This window comes from Poecile atricapillus, chromosome 1 (assembly GCF_030490865.1).
Source record: "Poecile atricapillus isolate bPoeAtr1 chromosome 1, bPoeAtr1.hap1, whole genome shotgun sequence".
Classification (NCBI taxonomy): Eukaryota; Metazoa; Chordata; class Aves; order Passeriformes; family Paridae; genus Poecile; species Poecile atricapillus.
In genome coordinates, this window is record NC_081249.1 from 131,585,389 (window position 1) to 131,599,602 (window position 14,214).

At 36.7% G+C, this 14,214-nt stretch overlaps 1 protein-coding gene across 15 annotated transcripts in view; it reads right to left on the reverse strand.

Moving 5' to 3' along the window:
• The window catches only part of SOX6 (SRY-box transcription factor 6), a 366,339-nt gene that overhangs the window by 182,661 nt on the left and 169,464 nt on the right, over window positions 1-14,214 (reverse strand). The window lies entirely within an intron of this gene.

Here is a 14,214-nt window from a genome sequence, read left to right on the forward strand (position 1 = left end):
ATTCAGCCCCTGTGTACATTATGATATATTCTTTAAATATTTTTTTAATGTACACAGTTTTTGTATGGTATTCTTGCTATATTCAGCATATGGGATAATCCCAGATGAAAGCAGAAACTGAAACAGCAGAGCAAATGAGGCTGCTGCCCATGCAGTCATTGGCTATGTATGTATTGCAAAAGTTCAAAGAAACTAAATGAATGAGGGAGAGAACTGCAAAAGGAGAAATGATGGGTCGCAGTTTCATTTTCTGGGAGCTCAATTTAAAAAAACTTGGGGCTTTATTTGAGGAACTGCTGAACATTCACAGCTGCAGCTGTGTCAATGTAAAGTAAATGTAAAGATTGAGGCTATAATATATATAACTATATATAAACTGCTGCACAAAGTTAGGTCCCCTGGAAAAGAATCAGGGCCTAAGCACCTTAAGTGGAACAACCAAGAAATCAATGACATTTTTGAAGTCATATTCTTAGTCTCACACCTGTGAGGTTGGCACCCTGGCTATATTTTTTTCCTCTTAACAAAAGATTTTGAGAAGATTATTTGTTTGTAGCATATTTACTGAATATTCTGGTGGAAAAAGAAACCAACAACTTAGCCAATTGTGTAATATCCATGTCTTCTGAGCACAGCTTGAACAAAAAGAAATTAATAGACACTAAAGCTTCAGGTTGCCCAATAAGAACATAACAAGTTACTGGACAGTTTCACATTCATGGAGAATCATCCTGCTAGTGAACTGGATGAATTAGAATTCTTCTTCAGGAAAAACTATCGCTTATTCATATAAGAAAATTACACTTCTCTACATGAAAAGAAAAATTTGTTTCATTTTAATATATTTTAAGTTTTGTTGGGCAGCTGAAGAAAGCTTTCACCGATTATGCAGACATAGTGCAAAATTAAACATTTGAAATCTGTTTAAGCCTGTGCTTATATACACAGGTATATAAACAGACTTTTATAAATTAGACTTAGTAGCCAGATTTGGAAACAACACCAATTTGAAGGGTACTGATAACTCCAAATCAAAGACAGAGTGAAGTAGTTCCTGCACATTGGACTTGAGCAAATAAAAGCACTAATGATAATAGAGCAGTGCATGTTGCACCCTGTCCTAGTGCAGCAAAACAGAATAACCCTCTTTTACTCTCCCAACAGAGCAAATTTTGACACCCATGTACAGGCTGACAGATTTCTGTAAGGTCCCCTCTTTGCTTAGAGCAAGCACTGTCACACTTCTGTACACTAATTGACACTGTTCCACAGCAGAAAACAATTTTTGCCCCCAAAGCTGGAGCAAAAACTTAAACATCATAAACATCTTCCCAAAATATGTAACATAGTAATACAACAAATATCAGAGTGGAGAAAATTGGGGTCATATGTAAACATCTGAGAGATTTAATAATACTTAATAATCTGCTACACAAAAGGCAAAACATATTCAGTGCAATTAAATCTTCACAGCTACATAGAAGGGAAACCACAGTTAAGTTCACACTACCTATATCAAGCTATTTTTAATTCCTATTGTGCTACTAAACATTCTTTCTTTTCCTGAATCTCCTCACTACAAACAAGAACTAGTCCACGGAGCTCAATTATACCACAATCTTCACTAAAAGTTGTATTGTAGGTAAAAAAGATCATTTACACAATTTCTGTATTAAACATTTTGTCTCCTTCCTTTTTTTTTTTATTTAATCCAGACTTTATAGTCATAAGGAGTTTAAATTTATGAGGTGAATTTTAGCTGCATAACTCCCCAGAAAATTTAAGCATGCATGAAATTCTATACAGCTATATTGAAATTGTAGATTAATGTTGGTTTATGATATACTCTTTACCCAAATGTGAAAGAATCTAACACAGACTTAGTTGTTTAGATGTTTTGTTGTGTTTTCTTCGTATTTAGGACCAGTAGAAAATTCCATGTTATCAGAACAAATGACTATTTAGTTATAAGTTCTGGTTTATGATCTTAGATGTATTTATTCCAAAGAATAGGGCAGGCAGGAAATACCATTCTTTGAATGCTAAATGACATAGTCTATTGAAAAACCATTATATTCACAGTATCTTCAGAGTAGGAAGGGACTCACTCAGATCATGAAGTCCAGCTCCTGGCCCTGAACAGGACACCCCAAGAGTCACACCATGTGCATGAGAGCATTGTACAAACACTCTTGAGCTCTGTCAGGCTGGGGATGTGACACTGCCCTGGGGAGCTGTTTCAAAGCCCAACCACCTTCTGGGGGAAGGGTACCTTTCCTTGATATCCAACCTAAACCTCCCTTGACACAACTTCAGGCCATTCCCTTGGGTCTTGTCACAGAGAAGAGACCAGTGTCTTCCCCTCCTCCTCCCCTCATGAGGAAGCTACAGATTGTGATGAGGTCTAATATTGCCTTATTCATTTAAACATGTTACCAAATTCAGTGCATGAGTAACAGGCAAAGATTTGATTCCTTTTGCATTCAATGATCACAGACTAATGTACTTCACGCGCTTGTGCTCTAAGAATAACAAAATTCACGACAGCAACCATATACTTCTTAATTGTAATAATAATCCTTACACTATACTTATACTATACTTCCTTTTAAAGCATCTGCAGCAAGGGCACTGCATGTTTCCTAAGGTTTTTATGTACAAAGGATGGATGTATGGACTTCATACAGAAAAAGTAATGTGGTCACAACTGTTTGAATGTGCAATGCCATGGCCTGTTACTATCAAGCCAAAGGTAGAAGTTTGGGCTGCTGCCAGGTTCTCCACGTGGTAACAGTTTGGTCCACCTAATTTATGTTTACATACATTAAATCAAGATCAATCTCTTGTTCTTTGGTTCCATTTTCAGCCTTTACTCCACATGAAAATTATCTTGCTGTGGTTTTTATCTTGATGTTACTCACAAAACTTACTGTATTTAGACAACTGTACAGTCTTTTTTGTTAAATAAACTTCTCTAATCTCCAGGCTGCAAAACTGCCTGAACTCTCCTCCTGCATTTGCCCTCACACTATTAATATAATCATGAGCACTAGGAAGGCAGAATCTCAAACATTGCAAGTTACACGTCTCTGGTTCCTTAAGCTTTTTTTAAACATTTATTTATGGGCAAGGTATAATTTACACTACCTTATGAATGGCCAGGCAGGTGGCACACTGTGACTGCTGCTCCTTATATCAATATCTAACGTCAATGTCAGTGGTGCCCACTTTTCCACACCAATCAGACTTTTTCACCTGTTCTCTCTCATTGTAAGATTTGACTGAATACTTTGTGGCAAGGACTGTTGTTTGGTTTTACTACTGCTACATGTACCGCACCTAAGGTACTTCCCCAGAGAAGCCCCTGGTAAAAAAAATTATAAAAAAAATCTTAATTACTTCCAGTAAACTCTGTGACTCTTCAGAACTCAGTGGCCTAAGATGTATGAGAAAAACTTAGGCTTTTTTCATTTCAGAGACATATCTTTTATATAACTTACTATCTGAAGGGAAAAACTGCTTAGCCTAAGCCAGAGATCAATGAACACCGAACCTTGGCCTGCACAAAGACATGAAGGTTTTATGCACATGCATAGCTTTTCCCAAGGCAAAGTGGATACTTTGGTCCCAGGTTCCAGAGCCGCTAGTACAGCCCATGAATGCTGAAAGTCACACAGATTTTTTTTTTTTTTTTTTTTAATTCTACTGTGATATTGCTCAAGTTTCTTGAGAAACTCAAAAATTTTTCAATTCTAGGCATGTAAGAATTCTGCCAAAATCTTGTATTTAGGGACAACAGTTCCTTTCTGTGAACTATCCCACATCCAGACGTTTTCCAGAATTGTCCAAAAACCCTTTAGCTGTCGGGAAATAAACTGTTTCGTTCTTCGGCAAAATGTAATTCCCTAATGAGTTTATTAGCCTATAAACCATAGTATAAATGTGAACTTTGATACAAAGATAATAACATCTCCTTTCCACTGTAAACTCTTAACTGGACCTCCTCAGTATCTAAGACTACTGGAAATTAGCCCTAGAACATTTGTTAAAGAGTTTAAATTGTCACATTCTGCTAGTCTTCTGCAGTTATTTGCAAAATTAGTATAAAATTTGTTCATTTGCTTTCATTACTTTTTTTTCTCTTTTTACACTAGTGAAATAATTTCAAAATATGGATGCTGACAGAGATGCAGGCCCTAACAGTGGAATTTTATGTTTTATTAAATAGCTGATCAGAGAATAAGAACAAATATTGTAAACAAATATATAGGAAAACCAGGGATAATTGTTTGCTGTAAAGGCATGTAGGAATCAGCAAGGTGGCTCAGGCTGCTCAACAACTCCTTTATCACAATGGCAACTTTTGCAAAGGCTAGACTAAAAATTGTAATACTATGAACATGTTTCACCTGTACTCAAGACTGCTCTTTTTCCTTTGAAAATCTTCCACAACTTTATACCAGAAATAAGGACTAGTAGTCCCACAAATGGGTCAGTAGAGTTTGGCCAGAAAAAATACTTTGAAACCACTAATTTTTCACCCAAAAAGATACGTTTTCTACCTGGACAGATACACACATTCTTATCTTTCCTCAATTCTTTATTTTTCAAATAGTGCTTTTACAGCCTCCTGTTCCTTGCTCAGCACATGGAACCACACAATCACAGAATGTTAAGGGATTAGAATGACCCTTACAGATCATCTAGTCCCAGCTCCCCTTCCACAGGCAAGGACCTCTCCCACCAGACCAGGCTACTCAAGGCCTTATCCAACCTGGCTTTGAACACTGCCGGGACTGGGGCACCCACAACCACCCTGGGCAACCTGTTCCTATGATTAACCACTCTCACAGAAAAGAATTTTTTCCTAATAGCTAATCTAAATTCCCCTCTTTCAGTTTTTACCCATTCCCACTGTCCTATTGTTATTGTTCCTGAAAAAGTATCCCTCTCCAGCTTCCCTGTGTCTCCTTCAGATACTGAAAGGTTGCCATGAGGTCTCCACCAAACCTTCTCTTCTCCAGGCCGAACAGCCCCAGCTTTCTCAGCCTGACTTCACAGGAGAGATGCTCCAGTTCCCTTACCAGCTTCATGACCTTCTTCTGGTCTCAGTCCAACAGGTCCATGTCTTTCTTATGCTGGGGACACAAAACACTATGCACTATTCCAGGTGGAGGTCATCCTAATATTAAAGGCCAATTCCTCTTGTTTTGCAGATGTTCTGGTTTCAATTCACAGTATCACCAGCAAAGTTGCCCAAAAGATCGGCCCAAAATTAGGCAATTCATATCAGCTACTAGATATAGTACATGTATCAGAAAACAACACTGAGCAAACCAACATCAATTAGATTTTGTAACCATTTTCTAGGGCCAAGGAGCCAAGTGCAAGGTCCTATACATGACCTTCTCTATGTCTTGTTGTTCAGAGGCTGTAATTTTGGCAGCACCATATTGCAAAAAATCTGGATCAAATTTGGCAAATAAAGGGATCATTTATAAGTCCTCTGTGGGTACTTTCTGTCTTCAGTGTGTGGCTGAAACTCCTGTTAACACCAACATGAGCTACACAGTCCTACTGATGGGTGAATTATACCCCTAACAGAAAAGTGGTTTTTTGCTTGATGGATTTGCTTTGATGAACTTGTTGGCTACTGCACAGTCATGTGTATATATTTAAGTATTTCTCTGTGTCTATGCATTTGTACATCTCTGCAGTGATGATGTCAGTTTCAGTAAAAATGCAGATAAAGCATTTCTCAAGCCAAAATGGGCCAAAGCTAATTTTCCCCATATAAACTTTGGTTTGGCCCATATTTATCAAAACCAGAAAAAGTTTGACAGTAAAGGGGATACAAGTTGGCTATCCCAAGAAAAAAATAGAAGTTAGGGCCTTTCTTAAGACTCACTTTATAGGAACCGTATGCACAACTTTCACTTTCTAGAAAGTGGTTTTCTCTTGAACACACATCAGAACCATTCATCATCACATAATTGCAAGTTGTCAGTCAGAGCCGCACCCTTCACGCAGTGGCAGGCCGCCAGCACATCTGTCAGAAGCACTCACAAGCTTCCGTGTATTATTGTAATCCCCTACAAAAGGAACAAACCCATTCATCCTGTCCACATTTTCCAAATCAGATGACAACTGTAAACCCTAAGCCTGGAAAAATAATAGCACTTACCTTAAAAATGCCACACTTGGCAGGTGACCGCAAGCTAAATACCAGTGAGCAAATTTAAAATAATTCTAATCTCTACATCTAAGACAAAAGTTTTAGGGAGCTGGGTTCTTCATGAAAGAGGAAAGCTGGATTCTGTGCATACAACAAAATGGTCTCTAATAGTGAAACAGGCTGTGGGGTTAAATCACTGTACCCAATCTGCAAACACTCACTTACTGCATGCCAGACTTTATTAGGAGAAATCTAACCTCCTTCTTTACTGTCTCTATTCTCCTTTTTGATTTCTTATGTTTTCTTTCTCCTTTGCCTAGAATAATTTAGTCTTTATGCTAACACATACTCTTTTCTCCTGTACCTTTTGAAAGAGGTATCTGCCTTCTGCTCAGACAGGTTCCACAGGTAACACCTCAGGGACAGTCTGGATTTGATGAATGTGAGGACTTGGGCCAATGAGTAGAAAGCAGGCAAGAATCTCTTCTTGGATATGATGTTCAAGATTTTCATGGAGAATGATACACATTTCAGTGAATTAAATACTGTTTTACATAGGGCTTCAAAAGCTTATTTGCAGAGTATATGCATATGAGAGCCACAAATACTTAGGAGAATGGAATAATAAGCTTTATCTCTGTATCTTAGCTAATTCTTTTGTGTTCTCTCTCTGGAGAAATCGGACAGCAATGTTCACCAGCACAGAATGAAACACATGCCATTCCCTTCGAGACAACAGTACAGCCACATCAACCCAGCAAGACCTTCAGAGTAGCTTTGCCTCAGCCAGTGAGGCTGCAGACAGAGACTAACACTTCCCTCTAACCAGCCAGATCTTTATACATGCTCAGATGCAGAACTGAAGCTCTCTGAGCCCATTTACAATCCTTTACCCCAGGAACTTTAGAGGAGCAGAAGCAGACAGCCAGAATGCATGACCAGTCACAGGGATGGGGCCAGCAAAGGCCTGTGCAGGCCATGCTGCAATTGGGCATTTTTTTCAGCCCTTGACAGGCAGAATGCATACTATATATACAGATATATATATAAACATGCATTTATGAAATTATTTAAAAGATATATGATGGGTGACCTGCTACAAAATTTATTTCCAAGAGAAAGAAATACTCTTGAGTGATACAGCCAGGAGTAAATTATACCATCTCAGTGCACAAAGGGTGATTAATACTGTTACAAATCAAACTCTCAGCTGTGCTGCACACCTATATTCACACAGCACTGTTGTTCAAGCTAGTTTTAAGGAAAATACAGCAATTCTCCACCTGTCTCCAAAAAATCCCTCTACTGTAAAAACTGCCATTCAGGAGCTGCTCTGCTGGATGGTCACACAGACTGCTCTAGCTGGTTCACTCCATTGGACTGAAGTTGGAATATAGGAATAAAGCAGCTGATCACCACTCCTGCAAAATATGCTGGTTTCAAAAACAGTGGTGGATAAATAAAAATCAACCCTTCAATTCTTTCATGACTCAGTTTCTCAGGTAGAAGGACGATCTTTTTATCTCACACAATTACTGAAGAATTTCATTCTCTTGCAAAAGGGTAATATAAGAAGCTTTATGCACAACAATATCTTTTTTCAATTACACTATCTTAACTTTTACATATTTTCAAAGTTTACTTGACATTTTTTCAGAATTATGCCATATTCAGTAATTCTTAATTTTTGTCCTGAATGAAGACCAAATTTCACTAACTCTGAAAGAAATTAATTTTTGTCTTGAGACATCATGAGGTAATATCTGCCGTAAACAAGCTAAGTCAAGACAAATTAATGCTTTCACTTTTTAAATATATATGTGATATAAACACAAACAAATATAAGTACAACATATGGTCAACTAGAAATAAATAAAACTGAAAACACTTTACAACGGCATGGCAAGTATCCAAACTAAATTTCAGGTAGCAGATGGCATGAATAGGATACATGGCAATTTCAATTATCTTGACTAGTTCATAAACAGGAAAATTTGCAAAGCACAATTTTTTTAAAAAATTTACTTGAAAAATAACACTGCATAATAGAGGCAACAACTGAAAACAAAACAATGAAAAGTTCTTAAGCTCATTCTAATCATAATTTCATAATAAGTATTAAATGATTACATGAGACAGAAAAGAGCTGCCCCAAATAGTCATGGAAAATGTTATAATTAATTATTCCAATTGGGGCTCAGAATTTCCTTTCAATTATTATTATCATCTAAAAGTAACCAAAAGATCTTGCTCACCAAGTCCCTTTCTAGCTTTTGTGCAATCTGCAGATAAAAAAAAAAAAAAAACTGAGTAAGATCTGGATCTCCACATTTCTTTAAGCAGTTATTCAAACAAATTTCAATTGAATTTATTCATCAGAGGTCATATTTGCCTACATGTCATAAAAAAATTACATTCTTTAAAGCCATACAGTGAGAAAGATGCAAAATAAATTATTTTTAGAAACCAAGTAAGAATCTGAGGGCACAAAAGAGATTGATCTCTTTTTAACTTATTTTTTTGAGAAATCAAAAGTCAAGTGGATCTCTGAAATACCAAAATTTGATAAGCAGGACAGAGGCTAATTTCCTAAACATTTCATTGAGGTACTTATAAATGCTGTGAATAGTCAGCCAGGCAAGTCACCTAGGAATCAATTCATCAGATACTGTACTTTTGCCTTCGTATTCCCCTTCCTCATTCTCCTTTCCACATAAAAAATGTGTCATACAGAAAAATCTATTAGCTCAAATCCATGAAGTTATTCAGATATCTAAATGCAATTTAAGTGCCTAATTGCCATTTGTGTAATTGGGAGTCATATAGCTAAACAATAGTTTGGGTGTGTTCCACTGAGATGTAAGCTTTTCTGTTAATGAAAATCCCAACATTATGTCTAAGAAAAAAACAGTAAAAGAGTCCTCAACCATTCCATTCTTAATTTATATTAAAGACAAAACAATTAAAAGGGGAAAAATATTCTGCCTGCATAAATATAGGCAGAAAAAAACAGTGTCATTTTCACAAAATATATGATTTTTATTTACCAGGCTAGTTGTTAACAGACAAGATAAGTACCTCCAAAAATTAGGAAAAAAAGGAAGTTTATTGACCCACTACAATTCCAGAAACATTTAGTAAGAATTGGAGAAGCTGTAATCCAATTCAAATGATACGTATTTCTCTTTTTTCATGCTAATAAAGAGAATTTGATCCCCGTTAAAAGGGAAGGTTTTTCAGAAGTCTATCAACAGCACCTTCAGGCTGGCATAATAGAGGCACAGCAAAATCAACAGATGCTTCTGAGCATCTCAATAACCAAGGTCTGGGTCTTTGGAAGGATGACTAGTCTGCTGTTTCATAACTGTCATTTGAAAAAAGGAAAAATAATGTTTAATGACAGCTGGGTTTTACTGCCCAGATGAATTGGAATATGTAGAACCCAAGTATTTTCTGTACATTGAATGCTTATGCAACTTATTTATACATCTGTGTGCTTACAGCTAGAACAGATACGTACACAATTGCAGCATTTAAAAAATAGACAGCGGTTTTAGGAATGGTGCTTGAATCAAATTGCATCTCGTTTTCAAAGCTGGTGGGCCTCATCATTTTGGAAGCTGAAGTTTTAAGTGCTGAGCATATCCCAAAAATCAGCCCCACTGTTACAAGCTGGGCATCTGAAGTCAGTCACCATAACTGATCACTGGGTCACTGGAAAGTATGGTCAGAGAGTGTACACAACTACAGAGGCAAGGCTCTATGCTGAATATCACTCTCAACAGAAAAAGGCATGTTATATAATACCTTTCAGACAAATCAATACAGAAGTGACCAGCTGCAAATATGTTTTGAGAATTCACGGCCTCCCTGGGGGGAGTCAGCTACCTCTGTTGGAGACTGTAATCCTTTCTGTACCTCTGACAGCCCTATCGTGGGTCCTTCAAACACAACTCACAAAACCTATGGTGTACGTCCTATCTTGGAAGCCTGGAACACAACAAAAGCTAATAAGGGGCTGTCAGAAGTGTCAGTAGTCACTCCATATATTAGGAGCCCCACTCAAGCGGAGATCTCTTGGGCCCATGAGTCCTGTCCTGGGTAAGTGCAGGAACCATACAATAATCAGCAGCAAAGTCTGCAGAACTCACCAAGCTCCATGTGGCTACACTTCAAAATAAACATGGTTCTGCTTTCAGAGTGGTTATAAGCACAGGGGTTCAGCGGACTTTCATTTTTCTTTCCCTTCTTGCCCACTGACTATTAGTACTGCAAAACAACAGCTACAGCTCTCATCTTTTCCAGGTCCCAGAGCACAGGAGATTACCTGACTTCATAAAAGAAAGATCCTGTATTGAGGATATCCTCACTCTCTCTCTAATAAAAAACCAAAAATTATAAAACTTTTTAAAATTTAGAAGTGCATCAGAAAATTTAAACGTAATTCTTAATAAAAATTAAATTAATCCTAGCGGCCCAACTATCAGTTTCAAACCAGTAAATCAGTGCGCTTAATGTCAGCAACCAATAAAGCAGAAACATATACTCTGCTTCACTAATGGCATAAAGAACTTTCCCTGATTGCCTTTTGGTTGGAGCCAAGTATTTGTTGGCTAAAACAAGATTGATTTTAGAAACATTAATTTTCTATAGCATGCAGACTGATTCATTTTCCACTAAAATCTGTGAGATTACTTTTAGTTTTAAAAGACTTCCATAATGGTTTCTACACAAGACCTATCAAATTATATTTTTTGGCCCATAACAGTCATCTATCGTTTCTCCTGGCTAAGAAACCTTCCCACAGTATATTATAATACAATATGTGAGCTACTGTGTTTGAAGTTACAGCTTATTTTATCAAGCCTTTGGTTCTACAAAAGAACCAAATTATTTTCTACAGCTAAGTGGCGCTTTCAAAATATATCAGTGTCTTCTTTGGTTTTGTGTTCCCTTTGTTTGAAAAAAAATACTACATGCTATCAAATATCATACTACATCATACTACATCATACTACAAAATGTCAAATATTTAATATATAACTGTTGAAATACACACATACACACACATAGTGTATATCACACACAAACAGGATACTAGATCTGTGTGACAGCTGCTGAGCTTCCATTTTTCTCATGCATTTACACCAAGAACCAAGAAGTTAGGTCTTCCAGAAAGTTCAATTCTCTTTCAAGCACTCAAAAAATGTGAAAAATTTCTCTGAAGTGCCCCTGCTATTTACACCACTGAAAGTTTTAAGAAATGAAACTTTTTTTTTGTGACTAAATAAGAGCTGTTGAACACTAAGACCATTTGAAACTTAGTCCAGCAGGGGAATCTCACAATGAGATAAAGTCCAGCTAGCATCTTTGATGTAACAATTCTTTACATTTGGGGCATAAATTTGTATTATCTAAGCAAGAACTGCAAGATTGACCCCATAAAATGTAAATTTTACTTTTCAATTTATGAGCACTGTAATTTTAAGAAACCAGCTAATTTCAGTGTCGCAGAGATCAAAGTAAATAAAAGGGTCAGCTAAAAGTGTATGGCATGGAGTGGTTTACAAAAGATTAAAATGCAAATGCATATAAAGAAGCCACAACTTGAAAGAAATAATGAATTCTTGAAAAGATACTTAATACTAATAGATGACATACTTTTACTTGAGTTTGGATCATCTATCCTCATGACTCATTATGTGTTTGTGCACATCAATTATATCATAAATAATTTATATCATTGCAATGTTCTGTAGTTTAATGCATTTAAAACTGTTTCAGACAGATGAGGGTCTACATATTTCACACACCTCAACAGACCAGGACACTAAGACTGAAATAAAACCTTCTTATAAGTAAGTCTTAATACTTTCTCATATAAATAAGTTAATTCAAAATATGCCGAAGCATAATGCAAAATCAAGAAAGTGCTGAGGTGTGTAATTTCCAGACAGGGTATTTGAAGCAGAAAGGTTAACATCTTTGCCCAAACTCAAAGCAAGTCATTGCAGTAGCTGTGCTTCTCACCAGATTCTGAGCCAACTTCTGGAACATAATAGAAAACCTAACAAAAACAGGAAACATTCTCTCAACATACAGCATGATCACAAACACTGAAAGACTGGTTGACATTTCCAAAGCTGCAAAGGGAATTTGGATGCCGCCAATTCTCATTAACTTTAATGGGAACTGGGCATCCAAATCTCTTAGGCAGTTTTGCAAATCCCACCACAAATGACCATTTAGGTGGTAAGCATTAAATGGTATTGCCTGCCAGGCACCTTTATCTTAAGAGAGCTTCGTAAAGCGAAGCTTCATTGTTTTCTTTCTTGTAGAATAGTGTGTGAGCTAAATGAAGTTTCTCACTCATGGTTTACACAGAAGCATTTTTTTTCCTGCCCCTTGCAAGGTGCAATTCAACCAGTTTCTTTAGGCTATCACTGGGAGAGACAGGACAAAGAAAACACATAGGAAAACAATTACTGCTGAGAGATAAAAAGTAAATTAACTGCAAGTTGGTGATTATTTCGGAGCAGACACTTCTGAAATACATGGGATTTTTATTTGACTTTTAATAGAAATATTTGGCATTATTAGAGTGCTAAATTTCTCACCTATTCATCTTTTACAGTCTATATGCCCATCTTTCTGACGAACACCTTGGCATTCAAACAAGTACTATGCTCAAAAATAAAAAAAATAAAACCTGTATAAATGACAGTGTTCAACCATGAACACATTGTCTTTTATGAATATTATAATCACAGAATCAATAAGCCTACAAAGAAAAAACAGGACACAAAACGTGTTTTGTCATTTCTGACGAAGTTATAAAAACAACAGACATTCAATATGCCAAGTGTTCTTCAATCCTTCATAATCATAGCCTTATTGAAGTGAGGACAAAAAGGGTCTAATTGCATAGGAGCAATCTCAATGTAATAGGTTATACACCCAGGCACTGCTGCACAATACAACAAAAACAACGTTCCCTGTGTATAGCAGAATGTCATCTCTCATTTTCAGGCAATTACCTTCTTTCTTGTCAACAGTTTTAATAACCTCCATCATCTCTAAAAGACTTTTGCTTCAGTTAAATAATTTTCAGCTTTTTAATATGCAAATGTGCTTGTTCATATGCATGGGTGAAGTGGCGCTGCTACTTGAAATGTGTCAGTACATTGTGGAGCACCTGCACCTCGGGGAAGCTTGATTTAATTGACACCTAATACTATTCATTATTCCACTTAGTGAGCAACTCCTATTAGTCACCTGTAGGTTTTCCTATAAGCAGTGCTTTGGCCACCAATGAAAATATGAATATTTCTATAAATAGAATGGCCATATTTAGTAAAGGGGGTTCACTACTGGTGAGTCTGGAACATTATTTCATTGGGAATATTTCTTAGGATTCTCCCCCACCCCCATTCCTCCCAAGAACTTTTCTTGACTATGATGGAAGTCAAGAGTAGCTCCTATTTAAAAAATATTTCATCTGTGTTAACTCTCGATAGCTGGATTCTCTAACTGTATTAAATGAACATTTTGTGAAACATGCAAAATGGAATGGGGAAAAAAAAGAATCAAGGTGGGTGGGTTTCATTAATGGAGCTCCTGTTTCCTTAAAGTGGGATTTGAGTTGGACAATTTGAATGTCTGCTTTGTATGACCCAAATGTAATCACTGGCTGTGCAAAGAAATGCAGAATATGTGTTATTAATCGAGTATTCCTGTAATAAATATTTACCATTAGCATCTAGCTTAACCTTATCCAGCTAATAGCCAATTTTGCTCAATTGTGAAGAATGTGCAACAAAGATCTTTAAATTGCCACATGAAATAATTATGTTGAATACAGAATTCTCTGTCTTTACTGATATGAATGTGATAAATACATGCTATAAATGGATACAGTTTAAAACTGACATTGTTCTTTCTCTGCTGCACTAGAACTCGGGTGCAGTGCACTGTATGTGCTGAGTTGATAATATCAGGGTTGTTTCTTTACCACATGGTCTGTAACCTTATTGTTCAGG